At 37.9% G+C, this 18,039-nt stretch overlaps 2 non-coding genes across 2 annotated transcripts; both read right to left on the reverse strand.

The window, feature by feature from the left end:
- Nucleotides 1–2,517: 2,517 nt before the first annotated feature.
- On the reverse strand, nucleotides 2,518–2,636 carry LOC145677754 (5S ribosomal RNA). Its single transcript, XR_014129984.1, has one exon. It is a non-coding gene; the product is annotated as a 5S ribosomal RNA (ribosomal RNA).
- Nucleotides 2,637–17,704: 15,068 nt separating this feature from the next.
- Nucleotides 17,705–17,823, reverse strand: LOC145677755 (5S ribosomal RNA). The gene has a single exon (XR_014129985.1). It is a non-coding gene; the product is annotated as a 5S ribosomal RNA (ribosomal RNA).
- Nucleotides 17,824–18,039: the final 216 nt, after the last annotated feature.

Below are 18,039 nucleotides of genomic sequence, written 5' to 3' on the forward strand. Positions count from 1 at the left end.
TTGGCGATTTGTTGGAAGTAGCGAGCATGAGAGATGCGAAACGCAAGTCGGAATTTCTGTTCTGACAGTAGGATGTACGTATAGAGGCTTATACAACTTCTATACTGTGCTGTGAGGGGCGAATAATGCGTTAGAAACCTGAATCTTGTCCTTTATCTTGTTTACGTGGTCTTGGGTTCGATTTTTTTCTTTTGCGGTAGTGTCTATTGTGATTTACATGTAAATTAATGACACTTCGTAGCGGGTTAGTAAAATAAAGAGTAATACAAATATGAGATGTAGGTTAATGCATTGTATACTTCACATTATTTACTAAAGAAAGGCAGTAGTTACAAGAAACCTAGGCTCGCTCGTTGGGCACAGTAGCAAATGAGTTCTGAGATCAGAGAATAAGAGTAGTTGCGTATTACAAACCATATACATATAACACATATCACACAAATATGAATATCGACCTTGCAAAGAATAAATCGTACTTAAGTGTGCATTTAATGTCATTACTATGTTGCAAAAGAAATTTAGGAAAGTTTTTTGATCCGCTCTGTTCATGATGTCATTGGGGCATAGTAATGAACAATAATAAATGTCGAGAACATATTGAACAGAGTAATTTCAGCCAAGCCAACGCAAGAGAGAAACATGAGTGCTTTAAGAATGTTGGAAATTCCTTTGTCTAGCATGAAGTACATGAGAATATGTGGTATGAGGTTTTCTTCCATTGCTGAGAATCTGGGCTCGACTGTCCTGTCCTCTGGGTAATATGAGCCCGATGTACGCAAATATCAAAAAAATGTAGCTAGCGACAATACAAAAGGTAATGATCTTATAATTAATAATGTAGTGGGAACTAAGCACATCGCTGTTTGGAGTATTCTAAAGATAGTGTGACTTCCTATGGGCTTCAATTACGATCGACGACTACACATACTAATTAATCGAATAGCAGCGAGAATTTCGAATGACACTAAGCAACTATCTCAGACACTTTTGATGAGTCTGTATATCGAAAACAATTCATTTCAATCGTAAATCTCCTCTATAAAGGGGTTTGTGGCCCTCATAAGGGCCGATTTGTATGAGATATAGGTCTTACATTTATGCCTTCTTCTCAGTTTTCTTGGGCAGAAGTACAGCTTGAATGTTGGGCAAAACACCACCCTGAGCGATTGTAACTCCAGACAACAACTTGTTTAATTCCTCGTCGTTACGGATAGCTAACTGCAGATGACGTGGAATAATCCTAGTCTTCTTGTTGTCACGAGCAGCGTTGCCTGCCAACTCAAGAACTTCAGCTGCCAGGTATTCCATGACTGCAGCCAAATACACGGGAGCGCCAGCACCAACTCGTTCGGCATAGTTACCCTTTCGCAAAAGACGATGGATTCTGCCTACTGGGAATTGAAGGCCAGCCCTGCTGGAGCGGGACTTGCTCTTTCCCTTGACTTTTCCACCTTTGCCGCGACCAGACATTGTTCAATATTCTTTCGTAATAAGATGAGAGGAAAAATTGCGGCCTCCCATGAATCAAGTCAGTTTTGTTACTACTTCAAGCGTGCACCCGAGTGCATCAAATGAAAAGCAAGGCAGTTGGCGCGAATTGAAACACGTACTGTAATTTAAATGAAGTCGATAAATCGGCGGACACATCTAATTTTGCTGAACGAGTGAGTCATCATGCCACCAAAAACTAGCGGAAAGGCTGCAAAGAAGGCTGGTAAAGCCCAAAAGAATATCTCCAAGGGAGATAAGAAGAAGAAGAGGAGGAGGAAGGAGAGCTATGCCATTTACATCTACAAAGTTTTGAAGCAAGTGCATCCTGACACTGGCATATCTAGCAAAGCTATGAGTATCATGAACAGCTTTGTTAATGACATCTTCGAGCGTATTGCTGCTGAAGCTTCTCGTTTGGCCCATTACAATAAGCGGTCAACTATCACCAGCCGGGAAATCCAAACAGCTGTGCGCCTTCTTTTGCCTGGTGAACTTGCCAAGCACGCTGTAAGTGAGGGTACGAAGGCTGTTACCAAGTACACAAGCTCTAAGTAAAAATCTTCTTCAAGATTTTTCATTTCAAACGGTCCTTGTCAGGACCAACACATTATTCGAAAGAGTTAAATCACGAAATTTGCTTCATTCTGTTATGTAGAAACACCTTGAAATCCAATTTCTATATGCTGTTAGTAAAAAAGTAAAGCACATAGCGGAGATGTGTCGTGCTTGTATACGAAAGGCATTTACTCGCCGGAGATCTACACTTAGTCATAATAATTTACTTTTAAAAAGTGGTAATACATTCCGTGTTAAGTATAGTAGTAGGTGCACACGGATCGGAAATCAGGTTATTTTAATGTGCCGTGCAAATAAACAGGCTGTTAGTGTAAGAAATAGTGGGTATAACGCTTAGAATATCGATTAATCGCTATGAAATAATGTTGATAAATTATCTCTTGAAAGTACTATAAAATTAATGTTTCTAGTATTTTCGTACTTGAAGGATAATGAAATTTGAAAAAGAGATGCCAACAGCACCTGGTGTTCCCAGGCGGTCACCCATCCAAGTACTGACCAGGCCCGATGCTGCTTGACTTCGGTGATCGGACGAGAACCGGTATATTCAGCATGGTATGGCCGTTGGCAACTACCTTTTCTTCAATGTCCTGTTAAGGAAGTATGTTTTAAGTAAGAATTGACATTATTAACTATAAAGGCAAGCATATTAACGTCGTTAACATTACTTGGAATATACTAATATTCGAATAAATATTTGAATGTTCGAATGATGAGTGATTCGGATGTTCATAGTGCCACTATGTCCTATCGAGTTTACTATCACGAACCACGTATGAAATTGTATATAAATAAATAAAAATAAATCCTTTATTAAGTATTGATTACAGGAAAAAGGCAAACTTACATTCTTTAATGTACACAATGAAATGTATGAAAGATATTTTTAAGATATGTTTCACTTACCCTTTATAACGCAAGGTAGTTTTCAGTGTAGCATCCTCTTCAGCTGCGAGATAACGTAAGGCAGATGATCATTCAGTCGTGAAGCACTAAAATGTAATATACATTTTAACTATTATCGATAAGAATTATTTACTGCAGGGATGCAAATAAAGTGAGGCAAATTAGTAAATAAAAACCGATACTGTAACTGATAATGTAATTACGTATCTGTATTAGTTGTATATACAGTAATCGCACGATTATCCGCGGAGTTGGATGTTGGCATAATCGCGCATAATCAGCAGTATGAGCAGAAAAGGGAAATGAAATGAAATCTTTAGATTTACGTCGCATACTTATACCGGTTACGCTAAAGGAGACGGTGATGATGAGTACTGAATGAAGAAAGTGGGAGGAAACGGGAGAAACCCGAGAAAACCCATGAGCACGGTCTTTATGCACGACAAAGTTCACACGGCACGAGCTGGGATTGAACCAGGGACCCCAAGCACCGGAGGCCAAAAAAGGGACAAAAAGTCTTTCGTGCAACTTTCGTTTTCGGTAAAAAGTTTACACATAATTTAGAAAGAGTAGTTTTCTGGTCTTTTTATTTCACAAGTTGGTTCATGTCTATATTTTTTACATGCATAAAAAATTTTTCAACTCCCTTGCTTAGTTCCTGTTAAAGACCTCTACCTCTGATTGTATTTTTTGCACATATTCTTATTGTTTTCAGACAACATTTCTAAGAGCGTAATTTATCGTCAGCAAGAAAAGAAAAGGAAAGCCTCGGATAGTGGAATGTGTACTGTATATATATATATATATATATATATATATATATATATATACGTATTAGTATATAGTTTTATTTTATACGTCTCCTATTATTACACAATGTGCAGATATTGTGAAAGCGCAAGTAAATATGTATAACTCCCCGTTCTGCACTTAATAACTTGAAAGAAGTTCGGGGAAGGTAGTGTAACAGAAAGTGCAAACAGAAATGAGGGTTTACAGGCATTTAATATTATTCCGTAGTAGTATGATTTTTTGTAAAATATATATATATATATATATATATATATATATATATATATATATATATATATATATATATATATATATATATATATATATATATAAACATACATATTCAATGATATAGTAAGAGGTTAGCAGCACTGATAGAACTGCAGAAAGTACAAAACCGTTAATAAGAAAGAGAGAGAGATGGTGGCCGCTTTTGTGCTTTTCATTGGCTAATTCCGAATTGCGCGCGAATACGTACGAGATTTCTTTCTTTTTCCTCTTCGCAGCCCAGATGTTGCCAATTAGAAGTTTTTAGTACTACATTTGTATGAAAATGTTGCCTTTAAGAAATGTGGTTTGCATACGGAGAAAAGAGCAAAATGAATATTTATCTTAGTGGGCATGAAAAAAGACGAAACATTTTGCAAGATGGACACACGAACTTCCTTAATGCAGGCGTTCAGTACATTATTGTAAAGAAAAAAACACTAAAAAGAATTACTTCAATATCCCTAGCAACATTCAACAATTCATAGAGAAAAATCTTTATTTTGAGAACAATGGAAAACTATGTAATTGTAGATAACTACTAAATTTAATGATTAAGGAAAACGTTTAGGCCCGGCCCTTCAGAAAGAAAGTGCACAGAATTTTCTCTCATGGAAGCAATTGCAAAATCAACATTTTGTTTGCAGTTATAATTAGAGGATCTATATACAGGGTGTTCGAAAAAGAATGTATCCTCTTGAAAGAAAATATTCTCTGGGCCCCTAATCCTTTATATACCGAAAGGAAGTTTGTATAGCATTTTTTCTTACCTTCGTTAGAAGAATTGAAAGTGACTACTATCGTGACACGGGAGATATTTGATCGATAGTCGAATTACTCCCATGCTCGAATGAACACGTCTCTTGTAAGGAGAGGAAAGGCTTCTGTGATCCGCTATCGCAGCTGTGTCATATCTGCAGAGAATGTTAGGACACAAACGTGATCTTTGAGAGCCTCGTGAAAAGAAGTCGCATAGTATCATGTGTGGAGACATCGGGGCCATCTGAAGAACGCTTCATCATTAGGACCAAGGGCGAGTTACGAAACACTCTGGGATATATTTATTAACATAACTTCTCGTCATTCTGCAAGTGTGGTGGAGCTCCATCCTATTGGAAAAGGAAACCTCGGGAGCCCTCTTCATGTGTAGGTATCGTTCACATCTGAAGCATGTGAAGATAGATTACTGTACTATCGTGTACCTAAAATCATTTTCTACGAATACGAACATGTCTACACTGAAGGCAGTGCAGCTCTTTTTCTCTTTTTTTTTTGGTCATGTATTGTAACGCGGGGCAATGCACACAATAACATGTAATGTTGTGTATCATCATAAAGGGCCAGGGCGATGATTGGATCTTGATGGACGTGGAGAACTGATAGGTGATGTGAGTGGTATTGTGATCTATGGTTGTATGTTTACTGATGAATGCATAAGGAGAGGTGAAGGGGTTGCCTTTTTTTTTATGTCGATCGGCAGGGAAGCGATTGGGAAACTTTTGACTTTGTTTTTCAACCGAATATATTGATTGAATAGGTCGCCGACAATTTTACGGGGCGTCACGTCGTTGCCTTTTTCATGTCGATCGCGAGCGAAGCGAGCGTTTTTTTTTTTTTTTTTTTTTACCGACAATATGTATTGAATCGGTTGCCAACACCTTTAGGGGCGCGTCACGTCCTTCTTTCTGTGCTGATCGCGAGCGAAGCGAGCGCGAAATTTTTGACTTTTTTTTTTTTTTTTTTACCCACAATATTTATTCAATCGGTCGCCAACACTTTTAGGGGTGCGTCACGTCCTCTTTTCTCTGCTGATCGCGAGCGAAGCGAGCGCGAAATTTTGACCTTTTTTTCTCTTTTTAATTCTTTTTTTTTTCTTTAAGAAAAAATATTGATTTCATAGGTCGCCAACATTTTTACGGGATGGAACATCGTTTATTTGTTTTTCCAACCGTCTTTCTGTCTTGAGCCCCCGCCAAGTTAACTTTATGGTGGACAAAAACTATGTGCGGTGGGTTACCGCGGGGTTCTCCCGTTTCCTCCCACTTTCTTCATTCCACCACCATTTCAATCATTTCTCATAATCAGCGCCTCTTTTAGCCTAAGCGGCATAACGTGGGACGTAAAACAAAGATTTCCTTTAGTTGCTTTCTGTCTTGATTACGAGCGCGAAATTTTTTACTTTTTTTTTCTTTCTTTTGATATTATTCATTTAATAGGACGGCAACACCTTTACGGGCCGCCGCGTCGTCGTTTACACTTCTTCAGCCCATATTCTTTCTGCTTGTTCGTTTTCCGGCATCTTGTTATCACCGCCCGCGGGAATGCCTATGTCTTTCATCGCTTTTTGAAGCAAATCTTTAATAAATATGCACTCTCACATTTCTACTAATATGCATACCACAGTGGATAGACTGTAACTAGGAAAGCAGAAGCCTGCATATCATATTATTTAACAGTTGAAAGTGAACTGCCATTTTAAGTTTGATTTTGATCAGATGAGTGCAGTTCAACTCGTCGACAATTGTGAAGATTCTCGAGGTTAGGGACCATCCATTTTGTGCTTTGTAATGAAAATGGCTGCAGCCAAACTTCTCTGATCTGAATGAAACTTGGCATGATGATACATCTTGACCTGCTCTACAAGTTTATTTAGTATTTTCCGTTGCGCAGGCTTTTGCTTCTCCAGGTTCTCCCATGGAACTGAGAAACGTATTCAGTCGAACTTCTGCGGTAAGTCAGTATATCATCCTGAGAAGTTTGATCGAGATAGCAGAGGTTCGACTATTCGTTTTTCAATTCCATGTGATATTACAACACGGTGAACTAAATTTATATAGAAACACTTTGATTTTGTTTTGTTTTTTGCTAGCATTAAACTGAGAAAATGTTATTGAATAGACAGAGAACACCACTCAAAGAAAAGTACATCATAAGAATATATATATGGTTGCTGTGGTTCTCGGTTTAATTTGCTAGTTAAGAAACTTGCTCTAAATAAGTACATCTTACAGGTGAAAAACTAAGCCAGGCGATAGAATTAAATATAAAGTTATACACTTTTATTTTACGTTTACTAGTGTTGGGTTACTACTGTAAAATAAGTCAGTATATATGAAAGATAACTGTATTAGGTACTATTTTCCACCGGCGGTGTATTCTTGCATAGTGTACTTAATGTTTACAAGCGGGGCGCTACTAGTATGGATGCATGACAAGTGCTATTGAAACTCGAAAACTAACTGGTTTCCACTACCCTTGCTTATACGTATACCCGCGTCGCCTTCGCTCCTGTTCACTTTGGACGCACATTCTTGCTATCGCTCAGGCCCCCAGCTTTCTCCTGTTTTGGCTCCCTTAAATAGTATTCGTGCTTTTTATTGGCCACCTGGCAAAGCACTTGTAATGATTTTACACCAGTAACTCTAAAATACATGTGTATTACTTTATTTAATTCTGTCGTCTGCAGAATTTTTTTTTTTTTTCGTACAAATATGCCTTTTCATGCAGAACACTGAATTTTGCCTGTAAATTTTTGAGAATATGCTGTGACGAAACTTGAGCACCGTTCTTCTTTTCTTTCTTATCACGAGTCTTCTTTAGCCTAATGAGCACAATCATCACACGATAACGACTATTCTTTTCATTTAACTTGTAAACAAGTTGAACTAATAATAATAATTGATGTACAAAGGAGAAGTGTCCTACATATTTGAGGTAAAAAATAAAATAAATATACTTCTACTTCATCCGTGTTTACAAAGTTAAATGTTATCGATTTACAAAAAATGGTCACCTATCCACACACTGACCAGGCTCGACACTGCTTGACCATACATATTAAAACATCGGTCCCACTGAATACACAAGTAGTAAGCACATTCACATAAAAATAATTAGGATTACAGTATATAAAATGTGTTAATTAAAATAGCAAATGCCTTACCTTATCACAGGCGATCCAAAGCCACTGCACATCATCTGCTACGCACACTATATTCCTCCAATATTTCACTCACTTCCTATATCACGCAACAGAAAATATTAATAAAATTCACTTAGCAACATTTTCATTTTTAATCAACAATACGTATAACAATTAAGAATAAAATTAATTGTGAGCACATTGTTATAATTAGAATACTGTTTTTATTCGTTTACAAATATGGGATTAATATAGAGCTGGCAGCAACAATATATACAACTCATCCTGTATGTATCGTAAATCCTAACTTGAGAAGACATCTCTGACGCAAACAATGAGACAAGAAATCAAATACTATATCCGACACATTTGGGGTTTATTGAACTTCAATGTTGGAAGATACCACCTTGTCGGTAGTACAAATGTAATATCCTTACAACACGCGGAACTTTTGCCAGGCATATCTAGGAATTTGGGAAGATTAATTGATATCCTTAATGTGCAATGTATGATTATGACGCATTGTTATGTACACGCAGACGGAACCAGGACAATCTATAGATGACATTTGCACTGTGTTTGGACAATTTGTTCGCAGAAAGTAACCGTTTTTGTCTATGAATACTTGAGAACATGGAAGGTATGAGATATACATTTTATGCGCAAATATTATAATACAAATCATTGTTAGTTTGGTGGATGCGTGAAAGAAAGAAAAGGAGTAGATTTTTGCAGACGTCCGGATATAAAGCGAGAACTGAGAATACGCATCTATAACATCTATTTTCTTTGTGTTAATGATATCGATGAACTAAACGGGGAAACTAAAATACAACTGTTTGCAGTATAATTCGAAGTATAGTCAAGTGCAGAGGCGTACTCACGGGGTGTCCACCGGGTGCGGACTCCTCGCAAAAGTTCCTAAGTGAACATACATTTGCAGACTTTCTCATTAAATGTAGTTATTAACAGGGAAAATATTGATGTATCATCAATATAAATCTGATCTTACACTTCATCTGTACTCTGTCTGTATCATGTTTTTGTGAAAAAGTAAGTGGAATATTTATCGTGTTTTCGAATGCAGAATAATAGTATATAGACATAGTGGCTTGTAGTATTGGAACCTTGCCCCCCGAAGCTTGGATCCCTTAGAAGAAAAAAAAAAATGCATGCGCGCCTGGTGAAATGGTTAACGAATTCAGTTCACTCGATGAATCGACAGATAGTAATACACATTTCGACAGATCGACAGCATTCGACAGATACAGACATATGAAAGTAGCACAAGAATTAGGCGAAAGTCCGTGCGTTTCCTCAATTCACGTAGGAAACAACAGAAAATATCAACTACCATAAAATAATCCGTATATATATTTAATTTATTTGGAATAAAATAAATATAGAAACAACCTGTTCATACATAACTACGGTAAGTGCGTTAATTGCTAACGTAAGAACAAATATGAAACAAGGCACAAAATAAAAAAGAAAAATAAAGTTAAAGGGAATAAATATTTAGGCTTGATTGTCATTCGTATTAAGAAGCTGGGTAATAAAATGTTAAAATCTACAGAAAATTATGAAATTAAATCAGGATTTGAAATAAAAGTCTATACATTGGAAGTAGGCCAGGGAGTTTGCAAGGCAGATGTGTGCGACACGCGTTACTTTATAGATTCCCTTCATTGAACTATAGTAAGCAGTACGAAGATGGTACTTTGCGTATAATCACAGGAAGGATTGAAGTTAATTACCATGGTAATATAATTATTTATTGATAAGTATTTCCATGTTAAATTATGAAAATTATAAGCACAAGGAGGGTGAAAAAGTAGTGTGACCGACTTAGCAATGACTGAAACATAAAATAGAAAAGCGAATAAAAACAAATGCCTTTTGAGTTATGTGGAATAAAGTTTCTTCTAGCCAGTAAGGAAGAATAGGATCTGGTGCATTCATTGAATACCTGAAAAAAATCGTTTATCAAAATAGAAGGAAACACACTTATCGTTGTGGCAACTACGAACTTCTGTTTACCTCAGCCCGCCTCAGCAAGTGCTTTCTATCCGGTCCGCGCTCCGTAACCAAACTCAACGCTGCCTGCCAGCGAAAATTTCATTCTTCAGTATCGTTGAGTTTATTGCAGAAAGCAATGGCAGATACGGCATCAGCACCTGCAGCCCCGGCACAGGCTTCTCCTAAGAAGTCTGCAAAGCCTAAGAAACCAAAAACAACACCTTCTCATCCAAGAACATCAGAAATGGTGAACAACGCCATCAAGAATTTGAAGGAAAGGGGAGGAAGTTCACTGCAAGCTATTAAGAAATACATCTCTCAGAACTACAAAGTGGATGCCGAGAAGCTTGCTCCATTTATCAAGAAATACTTGAGAAGTGCAGTTGCTTCTGGGTCTTTGGTTCAGACCAAGGGAAAAGGTGCATCTGGATCGTTTAAGCTTAGTGCTTCATCGCTGAAGGAGAAGCCTGAAGGTGGATCTTCAACCAAGGCGAAACGATCAGCATCAAAGGAGAAGAAGCCTGCGAAAAAGCCAGCAGCTAAACGTCCCAAGAAGACTGGTGAAAAGAAAAAGGCTGCTGCTCCCAAACCTAAGAAATCACCATCTAAAGTGAAGAAGGCAAAAACTCCCAAGAAGCCAAAGGCCCCGAAGCCAAAGAAGGCTACAGCAAAACCGAAAAGTGCTAAGAAGGCTGCACCAAAGAAGAAGTAAATGTGTCAGTAAATCATCTGACATTTTAAAACGGCTCTTTTTAGAGCCATCAAATACTTTGAGAAGAGTAAAATTGTGCTTTTCCTATCATTATCTGTAACGCCCCCTTCCACCTAGCCTCGTCTAATCGAATTCACATGGAGAGTTTAATAATAAAAAAAAATTATAATAATTAAACAAACTGTCAATATGAACTCAGATCACAAAGCCTGGCAGAGAGGGCTTGGGAGAGGAGAATCGAGCAGTTTCGCGTAATCAACTATGCTAGTATTAGCTGGAATTGCAGATCCAATATTTCTAGTTGGAAAAGGAAACACACTAAACATAAACTTAAAGAACATGTACAACAGTGTTTCAAGTTTCAAAGATAACAACTTTATTGCCAATATGAGGAGGTGTATATGAACTAAAACGTTTGAATAGCTTATATACACTCGTTAGAAATGAGCAATATACAACTATTCTAATAATAACTATCTGATGATTATTTTGATTAAATCTCAGAAAATATCAATTAAAACTTTACTAGTTGATTATTATCCTCTTTAAATTTAATTTCAATTATATTTCAAACAGTATCTCAATCAATAATTACTAATTCTCTTCAAAACTTGACTTTAACAGTTGATAATCTCTCGACGACTTTTACGACCATTAACTACTCATTGATAAATTTCTTCAAACATGAAAAATATTTCTGAACATAAATCTTACAATAGTTTTAGATCTCAATTAGTTAATTCATCAAAATAATAGTAGTCAAATTTATGTCTGAATCAAAATCTTAACTTTCAAGCTTATGACAACTTTCGAGAAAAAATTTATATTTTCCTTTCGAGAAAATAATATCTAAATACGCTCTCCTTCTGACATATGGTTAATAGCTGAAAAAGAAATACTTAATTTAAACGAAATATCGGATCCGCAGGTGGTTTATATCTTATTTCAACGATTAAGGTCAAAGAAGAACGAATAATCGCCACAAATTTCTGGGAGGAAAATAACTACTATTGGAAGGCAAAGGTTCGCGAGCTTTAGACCCTTTGGAAACAAACTATCAACGACCTCACAATCCACAGTTTTGACAAACACAATTACTATAAGTAAATATAATAGTATTAACTCACCAGGTGTCGGAAAACTCAATGGTTTACCTATTTTCTTTTCCTCTCGTTTGGTATTTGGCCTCTTTGACTAACTGTTGACTATGCACGTAGGCAATTCTTGCTCTGTGCCAGAAATTATACTATCACGTTGTTACAGAGGATAAATTCCAGGACAAATCTTTAGGATTGCCAGAATAAACAGGTATCCAAACTAGCAATCTCTACGGACTCTACTAAGAAATGTCCCACACTACAAGAATTCTCTCTCTCTATAATAAATTCCTTTTTTTAGAAAAAAGAAATATTTCAGAGATAATAAGAAGTAATGAAACAGAACCAAATTGCACAATGAATTCACTCACCAAATAGAACTGAATAGAGAGAATTGAGGGTTCACTTTGCATGCACACTTTCCCTCTCTGACTCTGTAACAAGCACAAAAATAGGCTATTTCTTTGCCAACTTCATTCACTAACACTGTGAACTTATTCCATACATCGTGATATTTAACTTCGCTTAACTCGCAAAGAACAAATAGTATCAAAAGCCTTTCTGGCACGGAACTTAGACTTGCCCACGTATATTCACTCACAAACATGTCCTACTTAACACAAAGCAAAGCAAGAACACGCCACCACCAAACAACTCCATCCTCTCTGGGCTAAAGTAGGGAACAAGATAACGGGTCCCTGAGTCACCGAACCAGGTAGAGTTGGAGGAAAGCCACGCCCACCGAACAAACACGCGCAAAACCTTTTTACCCTCAAGTTGTCATAGCATATTGTTTCTCAGTCAATTCCTCCTTACATTATTCCTATCAAACTTTTTTACATACTTTTTTCTTTCTCCTATTTTTCTAAAAAAAAATACTTTTTAACAAAGAGAAAAAATTCGTTTTAAATACTGAAATTGATTAATAATAGGAGTCTTAATAGACAATATATCGCTCAATGTACAATTTTCCTTCATGTAACCATCCATTCTTCTTCTTCTTCCCAGATCCAGAAGGATGGTGCGTTACATATCACATGTTCATTCATAGCAATGTATAGTATACACGCAAGGGACTTTGAGTTTTCTTTTTAACCGAAGCACTTCTTGATGTAAGTGCTTTATAACAGAGGGGAATTGAGGGTGGGGAAAGAAAGCTTTCACGGGTGTCAAGAATGGTGTACTCGAAAAAAAATGGGGAACACATTACGTAATGTCAATTTGTGATCACTTACTTTTTCCTTGTTCCTATCTTCAAGTAGCGAAACAGTACAGAAAACGCACTTAATGCATTTGTTAGAAAAACTTTTGCAGGCTGACTGGGTTCGATTCTCGGTGGGAGCTCAAATGTTTCGCATTGCACGTTAATAAGTAGGTCCACGTTTGAAACAGCCTTGCTGCTGAAAGGGACACTAAACTAAAATCAACTCTTTTCAAGGCTGGGGTGAAAGAAATGTTCGAACTTATTACAACTCGTGAAAGTGAAGTAGACTGTTTCAATTTAACGTCGTACTATTATGATTTTTATGATAAAGGAGACGGGTGATTACGCCTAATGAATGATGGAAATACTGGTGTAATGAGAAAGTGTTAGGAAAAGGGAACACGCTAATAACCACGGATACCGTCTTATAATTCGTAATATTGCTATAAAGAAAAATAGTAACACCAGCAGAAATGTAGGTGTACAATTGAACTGATGTTAAGTACAAACAGACACTTAAAGAAAGTTTAGTTTAACGTTTGCATTCAACAGCAGCGACCTCTGAGAAAATATTACTTTTGCTACCTTGGAAGAAGTACATATTTCGCCTGCGAGTTCTATGAGATTAATAACGTTGAGAAGGGCAAACAGTGGTTGAATCGAAGTTAACTTATGCAACATATGGCAAAATCGAATCCTTGACCACATAAAACGAAGATAATCAATCGGTAAACATAGGGGAAAACTAAAGAATATACTTGAAAGATAGGATGATATACGAAACGAGAGGAAAACGAAGGTAGATGTATTAACTATGCAACATACGGCGTGAGAATTTAAAAAAAAAAGATAACAAGTATGGACAAGATCCTTGTTAGGATAACAGCATCTCTAAGTAGTGTATTGGTCCTAAAAAGGACCGTTTTTGAACTCAGTGCCAGAACTTCAAACTTAAGCACGTTCCCCACGGATGCGGCGAGCAAGCTGAATGTCCTTAGGCATGATTGTGACTCTCTTTGCGTGAATAGCACACAAGTTGGTGTCTTCGAAAAGCCCTACAAGGTAAGCTTCACTTGCCTCCTGTAAAGCCATGACAGCTGAGCTTTGGAAGCGAAGATCTGTCTTGAAATCTTGTGCAATTTCTCGGACGAGTCGTTGGAAGGGCAGCTTGCGGATGAGCAATTCAGTGCTCTTCTGGTAACGACGAATTTCTCGGAGAGCCACAGTACCAGGCCTGTAACGATGGGGCTTTTTCACTCCACCGGTAGCTGGAGCACTCTTTCTTGCAGCTTTGGTGGCAAGCTGCTTTCGAGGAGCTTTGCCTCCAGTAGATTTCCTAGCTGTCTGCTTGGTACGTGCCATTGCAACTGTCACGACTTGTTTCAAATAATTGCGCGCTGAATGAAGTCAAGTTATATAAAGAGCAAAACCGTTAAATCAAGCTATTTCTCATTGGATAAAGTCAGTCGAAAAGGACAGTTCTCATTGGCTTAGACACGTTTTGTGTTTTTCCTCCGTGCTTTCCCTGCATGATCGAAGGAACAAAACCACGAGTCTTGGGCTGCTTGGGCTTGTATTTCTCGTGTGTGGTGAGCGAAGCAGTAACATATCGAAATGACAGGACGTGGAAAAGGAGGCAAGGGTCTTGGCAAAGGAGGTGCCAAGCGCCACCGTAAAGTTCTTCGTGACAACATCCAGGGTATCACCAAACCCGCTATTAGGCGTCTTGCTCGCCGTGGTGGTGTGAAGCGTATCTCTGGTCTCATTTATGAAGAGACCCGAGGAGTATTGAAAGTATTCCTGGAGAACGTAATCAGAGATGCTGTTACATACACAGAACACGCCAAGAGGAAGACAGTGACAGCTATGGATGTTGTGTATGCCTTGAAGAGGCAAGGAAGAACCCTGTACGGTTTCGGAGGTTAAGTTGGGGTTCCTCCTATTTTGGATATAAAATTGGCATAAACGGCTCTTTTCAGAGCCAACAAATTTATATAAAGGGAAAGATTTACTTTGTGCGATTTTCTGTTAGATTATAAGAATTCGTGTAACTACATTAAAGCCTTTTGATGCACACAAAATTACAGACGTAGAGAGATTAATTTGAGAAAATCATACGTTTTTTTTTACATTATGTACGTTCATGTATACGTATTCATATGTAGCAGTATTAATGCTGGAGAAGGGGTTCTGGTTGGAAATTGGCGATTTGTTGGAAGTAGCGAGCATGAGAGATGCGAAACGCAAGTCGGAATTTCTGTTCTGACAGTAGGATGTACGTATAGAGGCTTATACAACTTCTATACTGTGCTGTGAGGGGCGAATAATGCGTTAGAAACCTGAATCTTGTCCTTTATCTTGTTTACGTGGTCTTGGGTTCGATTTTTTTCTTTTGCGGTAGTGTCTATTGTGATTTACATGTAAATTAATGACACTTCGTAGCGGGTTAGTAAAATAAAGAGTAATACAAATATGAGATGTAGGTTAATGCATTGTATACTTCACATTATTTACTAAAGAAAGGCAGTAGTTACAAGAAACCTAGGCTCGCTCGTTGGGCACAGTAGCAAATGAGTTCTGAGATCAGAGAATAAGAGTAGTTGCGTATTACAAACCATATACATATAACACATATCACACAAATATGAATATCGACCTTGCAAAGAATAAATCGTACTTAAGTGTGCATTTAATGTCATTACTATGTTGCAAAAGAAATTTAGGAAAGTTTTTTGATCCGCTCTGTTCATGATGTCATTGGGGCATAGTAATGAACAATAATAAATGTCGAGAACATATTGAACAGAGTAATTTCAGCCAAGCCAACGCAAGAGAGAAACATGAGTGCTTTAAGAATGTTGGAAATTCCTTTGTCTAGCATGAAGTACATGAGAATATGTGGTATGAGGTTTTCTTCCATTGCTGAGAATCTGGGCTCGACTGTCCTGTCCTCTGGGTAATATGAGCCCGATGTACGCAAATATCAAAAAAATGTAGCTAGCGACAATACAAAAGGTAATGATCTTATAATTAATAATGTAGTGGGAACTAAGCACATCGCTGTTTGGAGTATTCTAAAGATAGTGTGACTTCCTATGGGCTTCAATTACGATCGACGACTACACATACTAATTAATCGAATAGCAGCGAGAATTTCGAATGACACTAAGCAACTATCTCAGACACTTTTGATGAGTCTGTATATCGAAAACAATTCATTTCAATCGTAAATCTCCTCTATAAAGGGGTTTGTGGCCCTCATAAGGGCCGATTTGTATGAGATATAGGTCTTACATTTATGCCTTCTTCTCAGTTTTCTTGGGCAGAAGTACAGCTTGAATGTTGGGCAAAACACCACCCTGAGCGATTGTAACTCCAGACAACAACTTGTTTAATTCCTCGTCGTTACGGATAGCTAACTGCAGATGACGTGGAATAATCCTAGTCTTCTTGTTGTCACGAGCAGCGTTGCCTGCCAACTCAAGAACTTCAGCTGCCAGGTATTCCATGACTGCAGCCAAATACACGGGAGCGCCAGCACCAACTCGTTCGGCATAGTTACCCTTTCGCAAAAGACGATGGATTCTGCCTACTGGGAATTGAAGGCCAGCCCTGCTGGAGCGGGACTTGCTCTTTCCCTTGACTTTTCCACCTTTGCCGCGACCAGACATTGTTCAATATTCTTTCGTAATAAGATGAGAGGAAAAATTGCGGCCTCCCATGAATCAAGTCAGTTTTGTTACTACTTCAAGCGTGCACCCGAGTGCATCAAATGAAAAGCAAGGCAGTTGGCGCGAATTGAAACACGTACTGTAATTTAAATGAAGTCGATAAATCGGCGGACACATCTAATTTTGCTGAACGAGTGAGTCATCATGCCACCAAAAACTAGCGGAAAGGCTGCAAAGAAGGCTGGTAAAGCCCAAAAGAATATCTCCAAGGGAGATAAGAAGAAGAAGAGGAGGAGGAAGGAGAGCTATGCCATTTACATCTACAAAGTTTTGAAGCAAGTGCATCCTGACACTGGCATATCTAGCAAAGCTATGAGTATCATGAACAGCTTTGTTAATGACATCTTCGAGCGTATTGCTGCTGAAGCTTCTCGTTTGGCCCATTACAATAAGCGGTCAACTATCACCAGCCGGGAAATCCAAACAGCTGTGCGCCTTCTTTTGCCTGGTGAACTTGCCAAGCACGCTGTAAGTGAGGGTACGAAGGCTGTTACCAAGTACACAAGCTCTAAGTAAAAATCTTCTTCAAGATTTTTCATTTCAAACGGTCCTTGTCAGGACCAACACATTATTCGAAAGAGTTAAATCACGAAATTTGCTTCATTCTGTTATGTAGAAACACCTTGAAATCCAATTTCTATATGCTGTTAGTAAAAAAGTAAAGCACATAGCGGAGATGTGTCGTGCTTGTATACGAAAGGCATTTACTCGCCGGAGATCTACACTTAGTCATAATAATTTACTTTTAAAAAGTGGTAATACATTCCGTGTTAAGTATAGTAGTAGGTGCACACGGATCGGAAATCAGGTTATTTTAATGTGCCGTGCAAATAAACAGGCTGTTAGTGTAAGAAATAGTGGGTATAACGCTTAGAATATCGATTAATCGCTATGAAATAATGTTGATAAATTATCTCTTGAAAGTACTATAAAATTAATGTTTCTAGTATTTTCGTACTTGAAGGATAATGAAATTTGAAAAAGAGATGCCAACAGCACCTGGTGTTCCCAGGCGGTCACCCATCCAAGTACTGACCAGGCCCGATGCTGCTTGACTTCGGTGATCGGACGAGAACCGGTATATTCAGCATGGTATGGCCGTTGGCAACTACCTTTTCTTCAATGTCCTGTTAAGGAAGTATGTTTTAAGTAAGAATTGACATTATTAACTATAAAGGCAAGCATATTAACGTCGTTAACATTACTTGGAATATACTAATATTCGAATAAATATTTGAATGTTCGAATGATGAGTGATTCGGATGTTCATAGTGCCACTATGTCCTATCGAGTTTACTATCACGAACCACGTATGAAATTGT

Source organism: Thermobia domestica, unplaced genomic scaffold (genome assembly GCF_964235325.1).
Source record: "Thermobia domestica unplaced genomic scaffold, izTheDome1.hap1.1 HAP1_SCAFFOLD_1322, whole genome shotgun sequence".
In the NCBI taxonomy this organism is placed as follows: domain Eukaryota; kingdom Metazoa; phylum Arthropoda; class Insecta; order Zygentoma; family Lepismatidae; genus Thermobia; species Thermobia domestica.